This window comes from Ambystoma mexicanum, chromosome 4p, assembly GCF_040938575.1.
Source record: "Ambystoma mexicanum isolate Mex_15411 chromosome 4p, UKY_AmexF1_1, whole genome shotgun sequence".
Classification (NCBI taxonomy): domain Eukaryota; kingdom Metazoa; phylum Chordata; class Amphibia; order Caudata; family Ambystomatidae; genus Ambystoma; species Ambystoma mexicanum.
In genome coordinates this window covers 828,030,744-828,036,974 of record NC_090927.1, presented here as the reverse complement: position 1 = coordinate 828,036,974, position 6,231 = coordinate 828,030,744, and positions in this window count along the sequence as shown.

Genomic DNA, 6,231 nt, shown 5'->3' with positions numbered 1-6,231 from the left:
TTATACATATATATATATATATATATCACAATGCACAGGATGGTTGTAAACGAAATGCCAGCACGACCCTTTACTCTGCCCCAACCCTCTGTCTCACTCACTCCCACACAGCCGACACGGAACCCCTCTCACCGGCAAAGTTCTGCGAGCAGCGAGGGTCTCCGGGCAGGACAAGCGGGCAGGCAAGTCAAGTCTGCATTGCCAGTAGGTTATGATGACTGCAGCCAGGCACGCTGCTGCAATCTTCTGACAACTAAGCCCATGTATGTAGGTATGGCCAACTATTGGTTCAGCATTCGCACTACTGTCTCGGAGGACACACAGACATGTAATGCATGTGCGGAGCACAGAGAGGGCCAGCAATATTCTCGAATAAACAGACTGATGGCTTTTGTAATGAAGAGCAGCATTCTTTGTTTCTTTGTTTCTACTGCTGTGGAAGCACTTGAAGGGGCTATTATGAAAGTAACCACACTGCGGGCAGGAACAATGCAATATGGCGGGCCAAACATTGCTTGTGGGCTATGTGTTGGGCTCTAGTTAACTAGGGCGTGAACTATTTCCTGACTAGAAAGGTTATGCGGACACCGGGCTATGTAAATGTTCAATAACATCTAAGGGAATATGTATGTGCAGGCTTCCAGTTGATTGCCATTCAGAGGAATTATGGAAAATAATTCATGTTATGCAATGTCCCCTAATTGCAGGCTCTGGAAACAGAGCTTTTATGTAATATTCAATGTATACATTGAAATGGTGAGCATTCCAAATGCACTTGAAGCAAAATATTAGTTGAAAACAAACATCCTAGGCACACTCACAGGGAAAGGTTGAGTACCATAAGAATGTTACTCGACCCGCATTCAAAGTACTATCCAATGCTAGTTGGTGAGATTTTATTAGGCCTGAAAAAGGGTCTTTTTTGCATCACTGACAAGGTACATACCATTTCTCTCCTAACCAACAGAGGTAGAGTATCCCTTTGGCTCACCAACTTCCTCCATACGATAGACTATTCGTTTTCAAGTTGGCTGCACCAATTTATATTTATCTGCTGTTCTGATTTTCTCATCTGCTTAGGTAGACACATTTTAACCTTTAATTCTGTTACTTTACAGTACTTCCAGTGGCAACTGGTTAATTTTCTAAGAGGAGTGGCATACATATTTACCTCCAATATGCTCAAGGGACCAAGTGTGAAGAGAAGTAACTAAGCCAGTTCTCCCCTCGAGATATTTTTTAAATAATGGTTCAAAGGTGCCTTTTACAGCACATTGTTTGAAAAAGAAATTGTATAATAAGTCAACATTTTACATTTCGGTTCTGAGAGGCAATACATGAAAACATCCAATAGATGACAGGTCACCCACAGTACAATGGAGGATTTTCCAACACGATTCTTGATCTCTGTGCCCACTTTATTTGAAGCCCTGCAAAACACACTCATTATCGCTATGCCTACCATTGTATGTCCCCATTGCTACTGTGAGGAGCAGCAGGACCAGTGCAGGATAAGTGAGATAGTCAGATGGACAGGACTCAAGATCCTAAACGAGGGAGATTACGGAGACCTTCCAAACACCCACACCAGGAAAAGGAAAGTCTGTATGAACACCACAAGCGTGGGACCAAGAACCAACCCAGGAGAAGAGCCTGAGGTGCAAGAAACCCTTGAACCTGAAAGTTGGAATCGAAAAATCAAAGGAGAATCTCTACTACTACCTGAAGCCAGTGATGAAGATCCAACACCGCCTGCTGGTGGAGGAAGTGAACTCTGACCGCCGCAACCATTGGGAACTATATCCTGAAGCATGGATAGTATAGAACGGTTAATGACAAAATCATGAACTTCCAGTTTGGTTCCAGGAGCACTTTGTGTTAATAAAACATGTTTATACCTATAATTTGTGTTCAGTCTTTTTGTGGGACCCACTCACCCCCTTGTCACACCCAAAATGTGACAAGGGTATTTTGATACTCACCTTTTCTCTTCCCAGTGTATCTTGCACACTTGTTATTAAGGCCTTGCTTCTGCTTGCACTCTATAACTGATCATTTCGAATCTTTATTAGGTTTCGAAAATACAGTGTCATTGGTCTCTCCCTCTCAAAAGGTCTGTTGAATGCTTTAGTATTCCTACTCAGTTTCCCAGAATACAGCATAAACATTTTATTTCCTACAATAGGTTTCTTGGATGCTTCAGAACTCAGAATTGACCCGGGGCCGAGCAGAGAGAGAGAGAGAGAGAGAGAGAGAGAGAGAGAGAGAGAGAGAGAGAGAGAGGAGAGAGAGAGAGAGAGAGAGAGAGAGAGAGAGGAGAGGGGGAGAGAGAGAGAGAGGGGGAGAGAGAGAGAGAGAGAGAGAGAGAGAGAGAGAGGGGGAGAGAGAGAGAGAGGGGGAGAGAGAGAGAGAGAGAGAGAGAGAGAGAGAGAGAGAGAGAGGGGAGAGAGAGAGAGAGAGAGAGAGAGAGAGAGAGAGAGAGAGAGAGAGAGAGAGAGAGAGAGAGAGAGAGAGAGAGAGAGAGAGAGAGAGAGAGAGAGAGAGAGAGAGAGAGAGAGAGAGAGAGAGAGAGAGAGAGAGAGAGAGAGAGAGAGAGAGAGAGAGAGAGAGAGAGAGAGAGAGAGAGAGAGAGAGAGAGAGAGAGAGAGAGAGAGAGAGAGAGAGAGAGAGAGAGAGAGAGAGAGAGAGAGAGAGAGAGAGAGAATGAATTAACATCTATATCCATGCAAAACTTTTCACTGTAGATATAGATACACATCTAAATTAACCTTTCTGTGTAGGTACGTGTGTTTTAGTAAAACAATGTATCAAAGAATAGTCACTTGAAACATACTGCTCCAATATTTCTAGTCATACTGGTCTTCCATTGATACTGCTGCAACTACTACTGCTATTAAGGGTACTAAGAGTACACAAAGAACTGCAGAACTACGGATTCTGGTACTTTTACTTTTTCTGGGATCTATGCCTTTAATTTTTGCAACTGTGACTTTGTATAGGTACTACTTTGCCAAAACGACTGAGCAGAATTTCCACCTGAACATTATTGAAAAATGAAGACCTTGTTACTGGTTTACATTACTTCTAAATGTCAGCCGCGTACAATAAAACACATTTAGTGCTACCTCGCAATATGACAAGTTATGTAAATAAATACAACTGTTTTAAAGAAACAACTTAAAAAAAAGATGTGTTAGAATGGCATACAAAGCCAAACAGCAAGTGTGTTCCTTAGGAGCCAAGCATTGCATACTGAAAGGAAGCTATGACAAAATACACCTCTTCTTAGCCGTGAAGCACAGTGAATCCAAAAATAAAGATAAAATGAAAAGACCAGCAAAGTATTAACAGGGAGGCCACATCATAGTCCCTTCAACCCCCTCCTATTTGTAAGTAAGGTTGGTCAACTATCTCTGTGGTAGTAAATGGGCTCGAGACCTTTTTTCTGCTGCAAAAAAGAAAAGCTGGAAAATAAGAAATAGCAGAGGTTGGTGATTTGGTGCCACAGCCACTCACCTTTTTGCTCTCTACCATTATCAATCACTGCTATTCTGACTGTTTCTCAAATCATTCCTAATGCTGACACTTATATTGATAGCTTTTATAATTCGTGTTACTGCCAGGGCTGTGGGGGAGGATGTAGCAACATTTCTAACGTGGCTGGGAAATACTTGGGTAGTGTTGAGCCACTCGGGTGTAATCACTCAATCTTCATTGCTGGGGGTAGTTTTGATTTGAGATTGAGGGAATGCCCAGGTCAGGCTCGGCATTGGAGGAAGAAGACCTAGCCCATTACATATTACAGCCAATGGTCCAAGATCCTGGGATGGCTAGATCTGGCAAGCTCCTGCTACCTCTGCTCTCTGAACTAGTGCTACGGACGGTAAGGTTTCCATCCGACCGCCCGGGTGGGGAGCTTCACCTTCCAGAATAACAGGTGTGCTTCAATAATAGATAATTGTACGCGCCCGGTGCTTAATTGGCACCTCATATCTGATTTCCAGATAGGTTGCTGTCCGGAAAGTGACCATGGCCCCCTAATGTTGTCGCTTTGGTGAGGTTGGGTGGCAGTGTTTATTTTCAAAAGGCAGGCAGGCACCGGATGGGGGCCCTGCAGTACAGCTGATAAAATGGCATTCTACTAATGGAGTGCTTCTGTCTGACAGGTTGATCTCTTGCGCCTTAGTTATAATTGAAGGGTTCCCTTATGACGGTCATTACATGCGATGATGCTTTAGCTTTATTTGATAACCTAATGTCGACAACATGGTCTGTCATAACAAGGAGCTTTCAGGTATAGCATTCAAAGGGTTCAGAGGGTCAGTTGGTGCTGAAGGGCATCCCGATTAGTGCAATAAAAAGGTGCCCTAGCGATGCATCTGCGATTAGAATTGCTAGGATAAATTATAAGAAGGGGATGATGGATGCACTATCTTGTTGGAAGCCTAAAATGTGGAGCGAACTGCAGGACGCTGTACGTAGTAAGAATAGTACCATGCTCTGGAAGATGGTAGCAAGTGGGCAAGAAACCCAAAAAAATAGGAACGATATTCCTATCTCGTCTGGTGATAGGGTGAATCATTTCTCCCATATTGTACAACTGCCCCCCCCCCCCCCCACAACCCGTTGCCAACAAACTATCGATCGGCTCTATGATGTCCTGCACAGACGACCTCCACTAGAGGTTTGACAAGCTCTATTAACCTTGGCTAACGGGAAAGCACAGCGGAGTGACATGATACGGCTAGATATCAAAGTTAAATCTAATCATCTGGGTTCCAGTATTTACAAACACTAGAATCTGGGCGGAGGAGCAGTGTGGCTTTCGTAGGGGAGTTGGGACTTTTGAACAGGTACTGAATCTACAGTTGATTTTGGACGAATATGTTTTTTGGGTTTGGTGCTCCGTTATATTTGGGTTTTATGGCCCTTCACTCAGCTTTCGGCCATGTTAATCGGGGAAAGCTATAGGATTCTCTGGAGTATAAGCCTTCCCAAACCTCTTCTTGCCATTTTGGTGTCCTTCATGAAAACCTGACTGCCAAGGTCCGTATATCTTGTACCAGTGAGATGGCGCCAGCTTTTAAAATCTACACAAGGCGTCAGGCAGGGTTGTATCCTGGCACCTCCGTTTTTCAACCTATATGTTAATTCTTTATTTAGTAATCTACGTGCCATAGCATCAGATACACCAAGATACACAGGCAGATTTATGACAAGATTGTACTACTCGCCCGAACACCTAAAGCCCTGCAAATGTTGGTTTCCGATTTTGTTGATTTGATGGCAGCCAATAATCTAAGCCTTAATACTGCAAAATCAAAGGTGATGAGAGTGGGTCATCACAAGGGCAAATTACCAACTATTTCTCAGCTACTTGGAGTCTGAAATGGCTGAGTGAATTGTCTATCTGGGATCACTATTAAAACCAACATGGATTGGGGCCCTCCGGTGGCTAATTGCGCCACAAAATTTGCTCAAGTGAATGAGACAGTTCTGCGATTTATTAAGTACTTGGGTGGGTGCTCTTTGAAGACTATTCACCCAATGTACAATGCTAAAGCCACGCCAACTGCTATTTATGAAGTGTGGGGCCACTCTTATAACCCCAATCCAACAAAAAGAGAACCTTTTTCTGTGTTTGGATTATCGACTGGTGCTCCTATATATCTGTTGTACTTAGAGGCCAGTTGGGGGTACATCTCTGATACCTTAAGCTTCAAACCCCTGATGCTGTGGGCAAAACTATGGCTTATGGGATTATCATCTCTCACATTGTTTTTTGTCATATCAGAGGTAGGCAGCCACAGCACATAGCTGCAATTTATAAAGCAGGTTCTGTCCTTGATGGCATTTAGTAACTCACTTATTAGGCCCTTTGAGGAAAGGGCAATTGCCATCCCAAAATGTAAAGATGCTTTTTTTTTTTCAGGAAAAAGAACTCAGTAAAGCTGTGAACTTGAAAACCCTACTGTGCGATATTTCCTGCAGCATAGACCACAGCTGAGTCCGGATAATTATACCAGCTATTTTTCCAACAACGCAAGAGGGATATACTATTTAATTTCAGTGTAAACCGCTTACCACTAGCTTCAGTAGTGGCTAATTGGTCAAACAGTAAGAGAGAGACCATAACCCCTTTTTGTGACTGTAATTGTACCGCAGTGGAAGATTTAATTCATTTGGTATTCTTTTTGTCCTATTTTTAAAGATACCAAGAAGAAAGATCGT